This window comes from Garra rufa, chromosome 10 (genome assembly GCF_049309525.1).
Source record: "Garra rufa chromosome 10, GarRuf1.0, whole genome shotgun sequence".
Taxonomy (NCBI): Eukaryota; Metazoa; Chordata; class Actinopteri; order Cypriniformes; family Cyprinidae; genus Garra; species Garra rufa.
Window position 1 is genome coordinate 28,547,799 of NC_133370.1, and position 19,241 is coordinate 28,567,039.

The 19,241-nt window shown below is 36.4% G+C and overlaps 1 long non-coding RNA gene across 1 annotated transcript; it reads left to right on the forward strand.

The window, feature by feature from the left end:
* The first annotated feature begins 9,202 nt into the window (after positions 1 to 9,202).
* LOC141344073 (uncharacterized) lies at positions 9,203 to 17,358 on the forward strand. The gene is made up of 3 exons (XR_012356806.1): positions 9,203 to 9,433; positions 12,303 to 12,390; positions 17,253 to 17,358. It is a non-coding gene; the product is annotated as an uncharacterized lncRNA (long non-coding RNA).
* The last annotated feature ends 1,883 nt before the right edge of the window (positions 17,359 to 19,241 follow it).

A 19,241-nucleotide genomic window follows, 5' to 3' on the forward strand; every position in this document is an offset into this window, starting at 1 on the left:
ATCATACAAGCACATGGTTTCTCCTACTATTGGCATGGATGAAAGAACATTACCTATGGTTCAACCTGGCAAAGACTTTTTGTCATGGCTGAATATAACACCACAGATGGATAAGAGAATCTAAAGCAAGAGTATTTCAGTTTGGTCTTTTTTTATCATTCACATATTGAGAAAAACTATTAAAAGGGCTCTATTGGACCAGCTGACAGAGCATCACGTCTAAATATAATAATCTGTTTGATGAAAGAACATCAGGACAATCCCCTTATCAGCACGTCAACCATCTGAAAAGCTGTTTTGCAATCCATACAAACAAATGATCTGTTTTCATGTTCACCATGTTGCGTCATTGTATTTCCCATTAACGTAAAAGCCTCCACATGCATAGTATCACGGATGATTCTAGTTTCAATCAATATAATCAATTTGTCCAAGGTTTTTAACATTCAGGCAGTAATACACTTAAATAAGGAACAGCTGCAGATGCAGTGTCTGGCTCAGCGTAGTGAAAATACCAGTATTTTTTCTTATGAATCGTTAAATCATTTTAATCAGTTGGGTGTGCAAAAGTTGGATGTGGTCTGTTTTTTTGAGACAGGTTGTGAATTTTCCCAAAATACACTGGCACATGATTCCTTACGCAGGCTGCAACTTGTGCAGAGTCTTTGGTATTCAAACAGCAGGTTTAACGCTTGGTATTTGTTTGTCTAATCAACCCTCAGCCAAACACACAAATCTCTCCATTACAATAAAAATGCTCAATATGTAATCCATCATAAATCTTCACACGCTGTTTATGTGCAAAAACAGAATCAGATAGAGTATTAAGAATTACCTGTAGCTAATACGACTTTAGCAGCAGTGCTAGTGCAGCACTGTTTGCTCCCTCTCAAGGACAAAAAAGCCATAGACTATTACCATCATCCACCATCGCTTCTGGTTCCTTCCAGGTAAGGGGCTTTAATGTGCAAACTGATCTCTAACCAGATTTCATGCTGACTTGCTAGAGGGTAAATTGAGTCAACAGGTCCACCTTTGTGTCTGTCTGTGACCCTATTACATTTGGAGAATTGATTTGACCAAACGCTTATGAATCACTACCCCCTTTTCTGCCCAAAGCATCAACCCTCTATGATTTAATTAGCTTTTATTCCTGCACCTCTGTGATTTAACCTTGCCTGGTGGGTATTTTTATTGGAGACACAGCTGAATAAAGTATATGCCATATATATGAACTCCAGGTTTATACCTATGAGAGTACACATTTTTTGGTGACTGATTATCCTTTAAAATAATATTATAGACTTAATTTATATGGCATTATATAGCTTTAAATATTTTCCTATGCTAATTTTGAATGAGATATTGTACCTGCAAGAATTTGTAGCACTCAGTCTTAAAAGAAGAAAATAATAATCTCTAGGTTTGCACTTACTTCACAGATGAGTGGCCATATTGGAGATACTTAGATGTAAACAACAGCATTGACTGCATGGTAAATTTACTACTGCATACGTAGTTCTGCTAATTTATGCTGTCTAAACCATGGAAAAAATGTGTGGAAGCTGTTAAATCATATAGAAAAGGACTTAGTAAACAGAAAAGGGCGCAATATTTTAGGTGGTTAAAAAGATACTATCAGTATTAATTAAGATATTAGCCTAATATTTCACCTACCTGACTGGAAATGATCAGAACAAACATTAATGTTGTCAAGATTGTTGCCCTGGAAATCCTGGTTCAGTTTGGCCAACCACAAACGCCTTTTGTTCCTTAGTTTGCACTCTTTTACTTGGTTTGTTATAACTTTTGGCAGTCTATAGTACTCCAAATGTTTTCCCCAACACACCCCAAAACAATAATTGAGAATAACTGACCATTTTCAGCAGGAGTAATCAGCTAAATTTGTGAGTTTGGATCAGTGGCATTGTTTACAGTGTCGCTGTTTGCTGACGTGTCGTGAAAACATTCTATAGTGTTGTCTCAAGCTAATGAAGCAGATATTAGGTCTCTTTAGAATTTTGCACATACCCTGATATAGCTGTAACCAAAAGACTCAGTTAATAATCCACTTAAGTAAGAAAAACATAGTCATTGTTCCCATGTTTATTTTTGGGTGTGACTGAAAAAACTAAGTTATTTCCATTTCAACTTATGACAATGATAAAGTAACTAGTTTATACAACAGTTCAGGACAGCATGAGTGTAAAAGTACATAAGAAACAACAATGGTGTCCATCACGGATTCAAATCGCAGTTTGACAGTTTAACAGCTGAGCCCAAGCTTTCATTGTTAACTAAGGAACGTTGAGTTGCTTCATTAAAAGCTTACTGTATTACTGTAAAAGCTCACTATATTATGTAGAGTATTATTAGAGAGAGATGCAGTGAGCGAGTGTGATTACCTGCATCTGATACAGCATTCATTCTTCAGCTTAATCTCATATTCAAAATAAAACATTAGTTTGAATGTCCGCTGAGGAAAGCGATATCTTTGTTGTTCTATCTTTTCATCTGTCATCTGTATTTGTTGGCTGCATCTTACACGGTGTTGTTTAAAGTAAAAATAAATTCCTTGTTTACCGCATTTCAGTCTCTTTCAATATAAAAGTCTCTTGTCACCATCTAATGGCAGAATAATGGAACTAAAATTACCATCACAAATGTGAAATACTATTATTACAAACAGCAATTATTTATATTAAACAATATTCATTAAATAATAATAATATATAACAAACAACAACAGCCATCTTAAAAGGGTTAATCCACCCCAAAATGAATTTCATGATGAATCACTTACCCCCATGTCGTTTCAAACCCGTAAAAACTATGTTTGTCTTCGAAATACAATTTAAGATATTTTGGTTGAAAACCGAGAGCTTTGTAACTGTCCCATTGACTGCAAGTAAATAACACTGTCCAGGCCCAGAAAAGTTTAAAAGACGTCATCTCTACCCTCGTCAAAATAGTCCATCTGCCATCAGTGGTTCAACCATAATTTTACAAAGCTACGAGAATACTTTTTGTACACAAAGAAAACAAAAATAACGTCTTTATTTAACAATTTGTCACCTCAGCGTCACCATAGCGTCATTTTGGAGAGTATCTACTGGACGCAAAAAGCGTATGTTGTTCTCTGTCAGCCACAACACAAGGATACATTTTCTACATTTATTTATGCTTTGATTCGAACAAAAACACCGTATCCGCGTGACGCAGCTGACAGAGAACAGTGTACGCTGTTTACGTCCAGGGAATACTCTCCAAAATGGCTCTACAGTGGTGCAGAAGAGACAAATTGTTGAATAAAGCTGTTATTTTTGTTTTCTTTGCGTACAAAAAGTATTCTTGTGTATAGCTTTGTAAAATTATGGTTGCGCCACTGATGGCAGATGGACTATTTTGACTATTCTGGAACAAATAATAGATTAGTGAGACCAAAGACTGCCTGTTAGATGTTCCTAAAACAAGTTATATCTCATGTTTAACCACTATCAGAGCCAGTGGCAAATTCCAGAAGATCTGGCCGAAGTAAGGCAGTTCTTGGTGGGTTCATGAGCACTGAGCAGCCGCTGATGCCCTGGAGCTCACATCTCCAAAACCACGGAAGCAAATTTTCAAATAGACGTTTTTTTGTTGTTGTTGTTGTTTTTTGTTAATAAACAAACTGTATATTTGAAGTCTAAACACGTACATTATCAGCTAAAAAACTCTTAAAACTACATTCTGTGACAAAGTTCAAAAACTTTATTATAGTGGATTTGGGCATCCGCCATAAGATTCGCTGTGGAAAATATCGCAAGCGGAGGGATACAAACGGTGAAATTGTTGGAGTTCCTAAATCACCTGAATATGACACACCTCTCAGCCAATCAGATTCGAGGACCAGAAAGAACTGTTGTGTCATTTAGCTATTCCTAAACACCTCTTGAATCACACTGCAGAATTACTCTTTGTTGTTTCAAACAAATGCCACTATTTTTGTTATTAAATATCAACTGTAGAGAAAATTACATTGGGGGACTTGAGTATTAATATTACTGTTATTATTGCAGCGTTTGACATTGTCTAAGTCGATTGTTTTGCACGTTGTTCTGGCCACTACTTTTTCACAGTATGTAAAATCACAGGACATGACAAGTAATTCTCAAAGTTTAAACATTGTCGCCTCTAAGAGGTGTGTGATATATGAGACTGCTTGTTGATAGTAAGAGCTTGTTTTAAAGCAGACCGGCCTTGAGGGGGTGGTGCAGAGTTCCTCCATTTGAACAGGATGTGGGCTGAAGGAGGATAGAGTCCAGAAGATAGTGATAGATGAAGCATGAGATAAGAAGTGTTATATTCATTCTCCACCACAAAGTCACGGCCAAAACCAAAGATGGTTTCAGCTCATTCATTCCACATGTGAAGGCATATTTATTCTTTAGACTGGCAGCACTGAAAGACTCCTGTGAATATATGATAGATACAGTAACTTTTATCTAAAGATTCTAAAGGATTCGTGTTTGTAAAGGTCAGACTTGTAATGCAAAGGGACACAATAAGTTTGTGACACATTGATCAGGGAAGCTGATAACACACAGTAGCTGAGTAATTTAGATAGACTGTAAAATGAAGACTCAGAATTGAGAAAGAGAAACTTTAAGTAGATTGTAAGAACACTTTTAAGGTGACACATGGCGCTATATTACATTTCAGCTGTTTTATTCGACGGTTAGTAGGATTTTATGGCATTCCGCAGGTCAGAGTTCTGTGACTCATCCAAATGAAACACAACAAAACACCAGGATACCATTTCACAAGAGTTAAAAGAACATTCAACAAAAACCAGTATGCTATGACACAAACGTTAAATGAACCAATGATGTTTTTGCTTCTTTCATGTCTATATATATTTGTATTCACAGATCTTTGGCCAGTATAATGCTGGAGTGTAATGCGTGGTAAGTTAATTGTCTGTTTCACACCTTTCATTTAAGCCACTAAATATCAATAGACAAACAACAGAAATGGAGCATAAATTGTTGACTTCTGTCTTTTTCCAGTTTTCCAATTCTTCACTTGCAGTATTATTGTTACAGTAATGATGAAATGTGCAATTTTGTGTGTTGGCACAGCATGTCATAAAGTCAATGCATCTCTGTAGTAAATGGTTTGACCAATACATCTGAAGAAATGTAGTGCATATAGGCCATTCTACAGAACTGGTGCAAACTGCTGTCCCACAACCAAAAAACACATTTAAAAAACATTTAGGTGTTCAAATCTTAGATGTTTACTAAGATCCCTTTATTATCTATTGAAACACACAATAATATGTGAAGTATCAGTAACATTAATATATATAAAATCATTATTTAGTGTACCTGCAATTGGGAGGTGGCTGTCCCAATCCCTAACCCCAACCCCTACAGTCGTGGCCAAAAGTTTTGAGAATTACATAAATATTGGAAATTGGAAAAGTTGCTACTTAAGTTTTTATAATAGCAATTTGCATATACTCCAGAATGTTATGAAGAGTGATCAGATGAATTGCATAGTCCTTCTTTGCCATGAAAATTAACTTAATCCCGAAAAAAAACTTTCCACTGCATTGTTAAGAAGGCTTCAGGGCGTCCAAGAAAGTCCAGCAAGCGCCAGGATCGTCTCCTAAAGAGGATTCATCTGCGGGATCGGAGTGCCACCAGTGCAGAGCTTGCTCAGGAGTGGCAGCAGGCAGGTGTGAGCGCATCTGCACGCACAGTGAGGCCAAGACTTTTGGAAGATGGCCTGGTGTCAAGAAGGGCAGCAAAGAAGCCACTTCTCTCCAAAAAAAACATCAGGGACAGATTGATCTTCTGCAAAAGGTATGGCGAATGGACTGCTGAGGACTGGGGCAAAGTCATATTCTCAGATGAAGCCTCTTTCCGATTGTTTGGGGCATCTGGAAAAAGGCTTGTCCGGAGAAGAAAAGGTGAGCGCTACTATCAGTCCTGTGTCATGCCAACAGTAAAGCATCCTGAGACCATTCATGTGTGGGGTTGCTTCTCATCCAAGGGAGTGGGCTCACTCACAATTTTGCCCAAAAACCCAGCCATGAATAAAGAATGGTACCAAAACACCCTCCAACAGCAACTTCTTCCAACAATCCAACAACAGTTTGGTGAAGAACAATGCATTTTCCAGCACGATGGAGCACCGTGCCATAAGGCAAAAGTGATAACTAAGTGGCTCGGGGACCAAAACGTTGATATTTTGGGTCCATGGCCTGGAAACTCCCCAGATCTTAAAACTTGTGGTCAATCCTCAAGAGGCGGGTGGACAAACAAAAACCCACTAGTTCTGACAAACTCCAAGAAGTGATTATGAAAGAATGGGTTGCTATCAGTCAGGATTTGGCCCAGAAGTTGATTGAGAGCATGCCCAGTCGAATTGCAGAGGTCCTGAAAAAGAAGGGCCAACACTGCAAATACTGACTCTTTGCATAAATGTCATGTAATTGTCCATAAAAGCCTTTGAAACGTATGAAGTGCTTGTAATTATATTTCAGTACATCACAGAAACAACTGAAACAAAGAGCTAAAAGCAGTTGAGCAGCAAACTTTGTGAAAACTAATATTTGTGTCATTCTCAAAACTTTTGGCCACAACTGTACATTTCAACTTATGAAAATGATATTGAAATATTATTCCATTGTTGTTTTTAAAAATATATTTTTGACATTTATGATCAGGAAATATTTATGTGTCACTCTCTCTCATAGCTACAAGGTGTGAATAGATAGGCTCATTTTGAGGTAAATGTGTTCAAAAGTAAAATAAAAAAAAATCTGTGTGTAACTTCAAAGAAGTACTGAACAATTTTTTATAACTAAATGCTTTTTGGGGAATTATTCTACAGCATTTAGTTTTTATATGTGTAGAGCTGTTCAGAACTGTGCTAGCTAACCATATGCTGGTTAGCACCTTTGAGTAAGTGTCATACGTGTCTAAAATTACTAATGTTTCGGTAGTAACAACCTTGTTTTTCCCCCCCATAAAATTGTCACTAACGTATACTGTAATTTATTTTTTTAGTTGTTTCAACTTAAAAAAAGTAAGTGTTCGTGCTGTCTTAAAATGTTATTTTGTGAACTTAAATTGTGAAGTTGTCTTAACTAAGAATAAAGCTGATAGGACTTTATAAAACAAGTGCAATTAACTAAGTTTAGTGAACTCAAATTATGATGTTGTCTTAACTAAGACTAAAGCTGACAGGACTTTATAAAACAAGTGCAATTAACTAAGTTTAGTGAACTTAAATTGTGAAGTTGTCTTAACTAAGAATAAAGTTGAACAGACAAGTGCAATGAACAATATCAGTTTAACATTTAAAATAAGAAGTTGGCTTTACTTATAATTTGAGTCTTAAACCTTTTAAAAACATTTTTTTTAAAATTCCACAAAAAGTTAAATTAATTAACAATGATACTGTATGAAGCATACAGTGATGTACTGCATAAAAATGCATAAAATACAGGGTAATGTACTGCATTAACAACAATGCTGTATAAAATATACAGTAATGTACTGCATGAACAATGAACTGAATGAAGCATACAGTGATGTACTGCAGCCACGACAAAACATGTCATCATTGTTTCGGTGATGACAAAAGGGAACACATAATCCTTTATTTGGGGGAAATAAACAACATTTTAGTACCGTTATAAAAAATGTTTAGTATTTTAGTATGTTAGTAGTGTTTTAGTATGTGGGTTAAAATTCTAAAATGTGATGTGGTTGCTACCAAAACATTACTGTCACTACCGAAAATGTGCTGTCACGACCGAAACATGGATGTTTTGTCAAAAATAAAGTATAGCCTACTGAATTATCAGCTAAGATGTTATGATAGTGTTTGGTTCAATGTGTATTCAAACTAATGAATCCTTAAGTTTGAAATCAGTATGGTCAACATTTTTCCTTTTACAAAGAAAAATTGGATTCAAAATACAAAATACAACAAATCTCATAAATCACACTTAAAATATTTGTAAAATTGTAATTGTTATTGATTTACCTCTGAAAACTTAAAAAAAAATAGAATATATATATATATTTACAAGGAAAATCTTAATAGGTGAATATAAACCTTCTTATTAAATTATGTACACATTTGGGGAGAGCACAAATATTCCAAACCTTTCTGAAAATAAAATATAAGAATTAACTACACAATTACTAGAAATATGTACCTTGGATATTATACAATTGGCATACATACAAAATTTGTGTAACAAAACATTTCCAACTCTGACTTTGAACCAATTCTGTAGAATGGCCCATATATATTTAAAATATGTGAGGGTGTATGAAGATGAACATCAGTTCTTTAGGGGATGTTCACCATTTTACATACATTTACTTGGGAATGTTATTATCTACAGACTGCAGTCAGTGAGTCACTTGTTCTTCTGGCAGGTTCTTTTGAAAATAAATTAATGTGTAAGACCTCCATACTGTGGGTTGGATAATATTAAACTTTCCCCATTATACTTTCAAAATGATTGATTTTATGCTGCAAGCACATATGCATTAACATATCCGCTTCTGATTAACTCCAGTTCAATACAGTTCTCCATAAATGAAAGATATTCCCATGAAAGCATTTACATTTATTAAAAATTCCCGAGGCACTTCCAAAAGTCAGATACAGTTGTGATTATTGGCAACTTGAGAAGGCAAGAACTCAAATATTTTATTGGCGAGTTAGTTTACGTTATTGCCGAACATGACATATGTCAGAATATTAACGTTACATAACACACCGTTTAACTACAGACGATAATTTAAGAGAACATACGCAGTTATGGGACAGCTGTAACAGAAATCAGAAGTTTAACAGTTAATAATTTAACAGACCAAAGAGCAAAACCTTTGCGACGGATGACAGTTCGCAAGATTTGAGAACAATATTTGTGCCCTGAATGAAAAGCGCGCAGAAGCTGTGCTGTGCGGACAGGTTAAGACAGAGAATGAGTCACTAAACGCTGTTATTCAGGGCTGTGCTGCTGCTGGTGCTGCTCACTATTGAATACACACACCTACTTTTGGAAGTGAGGGTTTAGAACGTGGGTCTGCAGCCTTGGAATTACAGTCCACCTCACGCGTGTCACGTGTCTACGTGGTTCATGCAAGCGCCTTCGCATCACTCCAGAGTCGTTTATGAATGAAGCGTTTTTCATATTAGAGATAAACATGGACAGGTTTGGCGGCGAAGTACGGCTGGTGAACCCGTGCGCACCGGAGCGCATACTTGGCTGAAGTTTCGGATTCTTTTGTCAGTTACTTTTCGACCGTCAACTTGTCTCTGTGCATCGGTAAAGCGCTCTCAGGCAGCTGCTGAATCGGCTGAAATGGATATGTCTAAACGAATGCTTATTTTGTACCTAACCTGCTCGTTTGGACCCGTGAGTACCAACACTTTATCATTTTATACAGTTTTCCCGTGTAATTAGTCATCGACGAAAGAAAAGCCTTTTAGTATTTAACACACCTAGTCCTCAAACAAATCGTCAGATCCAAGGATATAAAGGTAGATTGTGTGCTTTTTCATTTTTCTTCTTTTCATTGGAGATTTTTTTGCTTCTCAAATCTGAAGCCACGTTAAACTGTGCTGACAAAATACACTTTGATGAATGAGCCTCAGTAAACTGTTGCTCTTGTGCTCTTCTGTCTCTGAGCAACTGCTGCTGTGTTTCCTCTCACAGAGCAGAATTTGGTAACGGAACCGAATTAAATTGTACATTTCACCGGATAAGAACGCAATCAATTTAAACTTTCCTGCGTTATCCGTAAGAAGTGAATCAAATTTAAGATTGAAAACTAGGCAGGCAGGACATAATTATGTGGTACGAGAGCTTCTCTTATAGCCTACACTGACATTTTGATAAAGCATATTCAGCGATATTAATAAAGCTGATTTATGCATTAAAATAATAACCAGTTGGATTATATGATATAATGCAAATGTGACCCAGGACCACAAAACCAGTCATAGGGGTACATTTTTTGAAATTAAGATTTATACATCATCTGCAAACTGAACAAATTAGCTTTCCATTGATGTATGGTTTCCAAATATTGGCCAAGATACAAATAATCTGATGGTGCAAAAAATCTAAATATTGAGAAAATCGTCTTTAAAGTTGTCCAAATTAAGTTCTTAGCAATGCATATTACTAACTAAAAGGTAAGCTTTGATATATTTACGGAAATTTCGAAAAAATTTTTAATGAAACATGATCTTTACTAAATATTGTACTGTTTTTTTGGCTTAAAAAAAGATAATTTTGACCCATACAATCTATTTTGACTATTGCTACAAATATACCCATGCAACTTAAGACTGGTTTTTAGGTCCATGGTCACAAATATGTTTCAGTGGTCTGTGCATTTTACTTAAAACAGTTTGCATTGCCATTTAAAATCCAGATTTTAAAAGGAAAACAGTTTCTGTAAGCAGTATGCACATTTCTATTGTGTAGATGTAGATTTCCTTCAAAATGAGTATAGAGTTGTTTATTGAATTACTTCAGATTTCCTTAGGTCTAGCCAGATGTGAAGCTTAACATGTCCAAAAATTATGCTTTGCTTTACTACATTTCCATCATTATGTTTATCATTTTTTTGTGCTGCTATTGATAGAAATCTGATCGTTAACCTGGGAAATCAGTCAGTATTTACTTTTACTTGTCCCAAGTGATACTGCTAGTAACAGCATGAATTCACAGTACCAGTGTTCCCATGGAAAGATTCCTCTATACAGCTTGTGTTTACCGTTTAAACTGTCTGTCATAATTGTTAATCGTGCTATTTGAAATAGTGAAAATAATTATTTTCTTCTCTTATTGTGACACCATGGTAACAACCATCATTTTCTTCTCTCTTCATCCTTGTGTCCATGTCAGCACTGTCCTTGATCATACCTCATTCCTCGCTGCAGACAGTAGTGACTCATGTCTCTATGAAGTACAGCTTACCATGCAACTGAATTTATGAATACGTCACCCCACACATAACAGTATATGTTCAAAAGAGTGCAATTGTTTGCTTTGGGCACATACATGAAATATTGAGAAACTGCTTTCAGCTGACTTGACGTACAGCATTCAACTTGAGTTAAAAGATACACTGAACGGCACATATCTCAAGATATATCACATATGCTTAATATGTGTTAGTTTTATACATTTGTGACATGTGTAGCATTTTATCAGTAATAAGATGAGTCTGTTTTTTTCCTACAGTTTTGCTTGTTTAGGAATAGTTTATCAAAAAAATTAAATTTTGTCATTAATTACCCACCCTCGTGTTATTTCAAACAACAGAGAGCTTTTGGATTTCATCAAAAATATCTTAATTTGTGTCCTGAAGTTGGACAAAGGTCTTACGGGTTTGGAACAACATGGGGGTGAGTAATTAATGACAGAATTTTTATTTTTGGGTGAACTATCTCTTCAATCATAATAACGGATGATATTCAGCATAACACAAGTTAAAGAGGACACATTTCAGGTCCAGTGTTGTAGAAAGTGCTACTGAACCTTATTTATGAGGCTATTGTCTTGCAAAACAAGTTGTAAAACTCTGTTGTATATCATACATACTGACCGTTCAGGTACCAGAGTAACTTATGACCCAGATGGTCATACTTTCTGTGAGCATATGGACAGGTTAGGGAGTAACCATAGCTCTGCAGTGAAATTCTGATTGATGCCACCTCTCAATGGCCTCATCTGCCAGAGTACCTGCCATAAATCTGACTGTCCTCTGGTGCTCTATGAAAGAATCCTCGAGAGCATTTTCTTATATAATCCAGCCTACATTTTAAGGAAAATTGGATACAGCTGCAGAGAGACAGCTTTAGGACAAATAATTTATGTTGCAAATTTTTCCAACTTATAGATGTCTGGAGGTTAGTCCTTTAGGGATTGACAGGGGTGAAAGGAGACGTTATTAAGAGCTCTGCGCAGTGTGGGTACTTACGCTACGCTTGTTAAATTGCTATGTAAAAATGAAGGAACAGCTTGAATTGTCCTACCCTTCATCAAATCTCCATGACACTCAGGAAAAGGGAGAGGCAGTGTCACATGTGCAACCAGTTCACTTCATCCTTTTCAAACAGTAATTGTGTTCAGCTTGCAATGTGATCAAAGGTCTGTCGCTATTCCGAAATGTGACGTAATGTTCTCTGAAACTTCAAAAATTTAGATGCTTTATTGGAAGTGAGACGTACCCCGTGTCAAAATCTTATGATTGTGTTATTGATGTAAACAGATGCTGTCTGTCCAGATGTGTGAGGTCATGTGGGAGCTGGAAGCGGAGAAAAGAGAATGTTTGTCCAAGCTGGAAAACATCACCTCAGGTATGTACTCTGCATATAAGTCACTATATGACAACAGTAGGCTTGTAAAGACACAATGATTTCTGTATATTGGTGATATACACTGTAACATCCTGTTAAATATACATGGTTGCCAGAAATTCACTATGAAAATATAGTGACAATAATGCAGCATGACAGTTAGTATCTGTAATTTCAAAAGTCAAAAGTTTACACACACACACACACACCTTGCAGAATCTGCAAATAATGTAATAATGTAAAATAAGATGGATCATACAAAATGCATGTTATTTTTTATTTAGTACTGACCTGAATAAGATATTTCACATAAACGACATTTACATGTAGTTCACAATTGAATATGTAAAAATGACTCCATTCAAAAATTTACATACACTTGATTCTTAATACTGTTTTGTTTCCTGAATGATCCACAGCTCTGTTTTTTTGTTTTTTTTAGTGATCATTGTTCATGAGTCCCTTGTTTGTCCTGAACTGCCTGCTGTACTTCAGAAAAATCCTTCAGGTCTCACAAAGTCTGTGGTCCAACAATGACTGTATGATTTTGAGGTCCATCTTTTCACACAGACGACAACTGAGGGACTCATGTGCACTTATTACAGAAGGTTAAAATGCACACTAATGCTCCAGAAGGAAAAACAATGCATTAAGAGCCAGAGGTGTAAACTTTTGGACAGAATAAAGATGTGTACAATTTTCTTATTTTGCCCAAATTTCTTTTTGTTTTTTATTTAGAACTGCCCTTCAGAAGCTACAAAAGATACTTAAATGTTTCCCTTGCTCCTAATGCATTGTTTTCTTCTGAAGCATCAGCCTATTAACCTTCTGTATAGTTGTCCTCAGTGTGAAAAGATGGATCTCAAAAACGTACAGGGAAATGGTTCAAATACACAAAAATGCTGAAAAACCATAGAATTTGTGGGACCTAAAGGATTTTTCTGAAGAACAGCAGGCAGTTTAACTGTTCAAGACAAAAAAGGGACTCATTAACAGTTATCACTAAAAAAAAAAAAAAAAAACACAGCTGTGCATCATTCAGGTAACAACACAGTATTAAGAATCAAGCCAATGTAAACTTGTAAATGGGGTAATTTCTATAAATTCAACTATTAGCTTCTCTTGTGGACTGTGTAAATTTTTTTTGTGAAATATCTTATTCAGGTCAGTACAAAATTTGTATGATCCCTCTTATTTAGATAAAATAATTACCATTTTGCAGATTCTGCAAGGTGTATGTAAACTTATGATTTAAACTGTATTTCCAAATATACCAAAATCTGCTTTTTTACCAAACTCTTTGAATATGCAAAGGTGGTGCACTCGTAGTACTTATGAACAGGAGAAAGTGCAATGCAAAATATGACAGAATAGTCTTGCCTTCTAAATAAAAGAACCAGTCATCACATCACTACAACTGCCATGGGTTGCATGGTGCCTAAACACACTACTGAAGAAGCTGTATTTCCATAACTGAAATAGCGGCATGAGGCATTTGAAAGATGTCCTCTGAGTAAAATGACTTGCCTAAAGGGACATTGTTTTTACCTTAAAGGGGACATCGATGCCTATTTTCCACAAATTGGTATGACTCTTCAGGATCTACATGAAATGTCTGCAACATACTTTGATTAAAATTCCTCAGTGGTCATGTAAAACAACACCCTTTTTACCTCATCAAAAACAGATCTCTTCACAGTGAGCCGTCTTAAAATGATAATGAGCTACTGCTCACCCCTCCCCTCTCTTCTGTTTTTTTTGTGTATTCGGTGGCACATTACAATCAAACATAAAACTAATTTGTGACTCTGATGTCGGGAGAAAATAAAGAGTCATATATTCACTTTTACATCCAGCTACAAAACACCTGCATTGCTTACAAGACATTGTTGTCCCTACAGCTGCTCGAGTGCAGAGAAAATGGTAGACAGTGTACAACTGGCTAAGGGTGGAAATATGCTAATACGAGACAGTCCGTCACCATGTTAAAGTCAATTTTGCATTTGATGTCCCCTTTAATGCTAAAGGTCTTGGTTTTTAAATGTGACCTTTTCATTAACTACAAATAGCAGTGTCACTCTATACTATAAACATAGAGCAGTGTAAAAATGTGCATTATGAGGTTGGGCTAATAATGCAAGAGCAACATTTTGAATGTTTTGCAGATAAGCAGCATAGCTGTATTTTTTGCACATTTAATCAGATCTTAAAACATTCAAAATGTTCAAAAAGTGTCAATATTTTTTCTCTCATTTCTTCCCACAGTCAGCTCAAACCTCTCTTCTCATTACTGTAGATGCTGTAAATTGGCCAGATAATTGTTGTTTTGTGTTTGTTTGTCTGACCAGGTTTCGGAAGAGGTTACAAAGGCATGCTGGTTAATTAGGCAGAAATGTCCTTCTGTGAAGTGCGATCTTCACAACATCAGTGTTTTCTCTGACACATTCTTTGTGATTAAATCCGTAGTTGTTTCAGTGCACTGCCTCAGCCAGTTAGTTTTGCTTGCAACAAGTAGATTTAGGTTTTTATGTGAAATATTCTCCATCATTGATTAGGTAGTACATCAGATGGTCTGAGAACACATCCATGCGCTACCCACAGAATTTGGTTCAGTCAAGTCACAAAAGGACTAATTAATGATGCTAATTTTAAAAAATATGAAAGAAATGATATGAATTGCTTTTTTCACTTCATTATTAAAGTCTGATTCTGCTATGATAATGAAAACATGAAAAGGATGTCACCACTCATATCAAGTTTTATCTCGATTGTTCATTACTGGCAAGGCAGACAATAACCACAAATGAGTTATAACACATATTTAATTGTGAATTCTAATAACAATCATATAATAGAGCACCTTAATTACTGGAATCATTCATATGGATTTGTATGATTTGTATGTGTGAAAAAAAGCTAGAATGAGTAAATTACAAGTGGACTTTACCAGAAGCTTTAGTGGCTGCCTATTGGGCATGTACCTCATCAAACCAAAACGCTGCTTATTCCAACCTAATCTAATATTGATTTTGTTCTTAATGCACAAAGCAATTACAAAGGCTGGTTGTGTGACTTAAAGGTCTGATTATCTATGGGCTGGTGTGTCAAAGTTGTGTTGTCATTTGTGTTTCCTGTGATTTAAATCTCAATCACAAACCTCCCTTGGGTAATGTATCTTAGACCAATTTGCAGATTGCTTTCTCAGAGTGTGAGATGAACTTTGATAAAGCACAGTCTGTTATAAATTGTTATAAAGTTGTTTTTATAAATTTTAATTCTTGTACTTTTTGTATAGTCTGCATTTTTATAAATATTTTTAAAATAATTGTGCAATCCCATATTGACCAGACACAATATACAGTGCTATCCACTAATATTGGCGCACTTGGTAAATATGAGCAAAGGTGGCTGTAAAAATAAATCTGCATCGTTTATCCTTTTGATCTTTCATTCAAAAAATTCACAAAATTCTAACCTATCACTGAAGTAAAACAATGGGAAGTGGGGGGGAAATCTTATTATGAAATAAATGTTTTTCTCTAGTTCACGTTGGCCACACTTATTGGCACTCAATTATTGCAAAGTCCTTTTCCCAAGATAACAGCTCTGAGTTTTCTCCTCTAATGCCTAATGAGTTTGGAAAACACCTGACAAGAGATCAGAGACCATTCCTTCATACAGAATCTCTCCAGATCCTTCAGATTCCCAGCACCATGTTGGTGCTTCTTCTCTTCAATTCACCCCATTCATTTTATATGGGGTTTCACTGAAGTTAAACACTTGAAAGTGGGAGAAACTCACATTATGAAATGACTTGACTTCCTGTTTGACAGGATAAATAAACAATATAAATATGAGGATTGTTGAGCTTCACAAAATAGAAAGTGGCTGCAAGAAAATAACTAAAACATTGAAAATCCTCATTTTCACCATCAGGAGGGTTTTAAGAACAATCCTCCTCGCTCATCTAAAAACAAACTTCAGCATATTCTGTTGTCAGACATGACTGGAACTTCAAACGGGACTGGCTTCTATGGTCAGATGAAACTAAAAGAGAGCTTTTAGGCAGCAAGATGAATTTCAGATGAATTTGGTGCAAACAGGGAAAAAAGCACCCCATGCCCATGGTTAAATATACTGCTGGGTCTTTATCGTTGTGGGCCTATTTTTCTGCCAGAGGTCCTGGACTAACATCAAATATATCAACAATATCAAATACCAACAGATAAAAAAATCTAAACCTGACTGCCTCTGTTAGAAATCTTATAATGGGGTGTGGTTGGATCTTGCATCAGGACAATGATCTAAAATAAACATCAAATCAACACAAAACTGAATCACTGAGCCAAAAACAAAGCTTCTGTCATGGTGTCCCAGTTCCCTGACCTGAACCCTATAGAAAATGAATGGGGTGAACTGAAGAGAAGAAGCACCAACATGGAGCTGGGAATCTGAAGGATCTGGAGAGATTCTGTATGAAGGAATGGTCTCTGATCTCTTGTCAGGTGTTTTCCAAACTCATTAAGCATTACAGGAGAAAACTCAGAGCTGTTATCTTGGGAAAAGGACTTTGCAATAATTGAGGCCAACGTGGACTAGAGAAAAACATTTATTTCATAATAAGATTTTCCCCCACTTCCCATTGTTTCACTTCAATGATAGGTTAGAATTTTGTGAATTTTTTGAATGAAAGATCAAAAGGATAAACAATGCAGATTTATTTTTACAGCCACCTTTGCTCATATTTACCAAGGGTGCCAATATTTTTGGAGGGCACTGTAGAATTTATCACCAATTACAGCATGATTAAATCTTTTTAGATATGTTATCTCCTCATTGGATTTTGCTCACATTTCTTTAAGGTTGCACAGGTGAATGGGATCTAGCATGCTGGCCATCAGCTAGGATTGGAGAGGTGGTCACTATCCCCTGTCCGAATTACTTCAGCCATGTCAGTAATCAAAGAGGTATGTCAATATTTTATTCACTAAGTATGAAGATGCAAAATGTTTTCCGGTAGACTTGTTTTTCACTTTCTGTTTTCACAATGCTCCACTGCTAATCATTCTTGATAAAGTCTTTTAAAGTCACTAGTATTTTACAATCTCTGTGGAGACTTATTTTCAGAGAAAGCAAATGTCCTCACTATGATTTAATTAGCATCATAACCAGTGTCACATTGTTTAAAGACTATCCCAAAGCTGCCTTCTGAGTTCCTCTGATTAGTTTTTGATAGCTCTGGAGAATAGAGAAAGATTGCCTGTGCTATTGGGACCTGGTGCTGTAATTTAGCAGAGACATTGACACACAGACGGTAATCATCAGACTTTCTCTGGGGAGAGCCTCATGGGCCAATTATTTCTGAGAATTGAAGACCGCTGTAATTTATTCAAACGAGAAAAGCTGTGGGTAACTTTTAATACTGTTTAGTAAGCCTTTTGTGGTTGTGTTTGGCTAATCAGGATTAGCTGTGTATTTAGCAACTGAACATGAAATCAGCTGTGCTTGTTATGGGTGCTAAGTAGCAGACATGACATTATCTTATCACTGTGTGTGTGTACAGTGAGGAAAAAAATATTTTATCCCCTGCTGATTTTGTACGTTTGCCCACTGACAAAGGAATGATCAGTCTATAATTTTAATGGTAGGTTTATTTTAACAGTGAAAGACAGAAAAACAACAACAACAACAAAAAAAAAATCCAGAAAAATGCATTTTAAAAAAGTTATAAATTGATTTGCATTTTATTATTGAGGAAAATAAGCATTTTATCCCCTATCAATCAGCAAAATTTCTGGCTTCCATGTGTCTTTTATACAAGTCAAAAGCTGAGATTAGGAGCACTCTCTTAAAAGGAATGCTCCTGATCTCATTTTGTTATCTGGATAAAGACAGCTGTCCACAGAATCAATCAATCAATCAGATTCCAAACTCTCCACCATGACCAAGACCAAAGAGCTGCCTAAGGATGTCAGGGACAAGATTGTAGACCACCACAAGGCTGGAATGGGCTACAAGACCATCACCAAGGAGCTTGGTGGGAAGGTGACAACAGTTGGTGTTATTATTCAGAAATGGAAGAAACACAAAATAACTGTCAACCTCCCTCGGTCTGGGACTCCGCAAGGTCCCCCTGCTCAAGAAAGCACATGTACAGGTCTGAAGTTTGCCAATGAACATCTGAATGATTCAGAGGAGAACTGGGTGAAAGTGTTGTGGTCAGGTGAGACCAAAATCGAGCTCTCTGATATCAACTCAACTTGTCATGTTTGGAGGAGGAGGAATGTTGAATTGTTGACCCCAAGAACACCATCCCCAACGTCAAACATGGAGGTGGAAACATTATGCTTTGGGGGTGTTTTTCTGCTAAGGAAATAGGACAACTGCACCACATCAAAGGGTCGATGGAAGGGGCCATGTACCATCAAATCTTGGGTGAGAACCTCCTTCCCTCAGCCAGGGCATTGAAAATGGGTTGTGGATGGGTATTCCAGCATGACAGTGACCCAAAACACGCAGCAAAGGCAACAAAAGAGTGGCTCAAGAAGAAGCACATTAAGTTCCTGGAGTGGCCTAGCCAGTCTCCAGACCTAAAATCTGTGAAGGAGGCTAAAGGTTTGATTTGCCAGACGTCAGCCTCAAAACCTTAATGATTTGTAGAGGATCTGCAAAGAGAAGTGGGACAAAATCCTTCCTGAGATGTGTGCAAACCTGGTGGCCAACTACTAGAAACATCTGTGATTGCCAACAGGGGTTTTGCCACCAAGTACCAAGTCTTGTTTTGCAAAGTGGTCAAATACTTATTTCACTCATTAAACTGCAAATCAATTTATAACTTTTTTCTGTCTCTA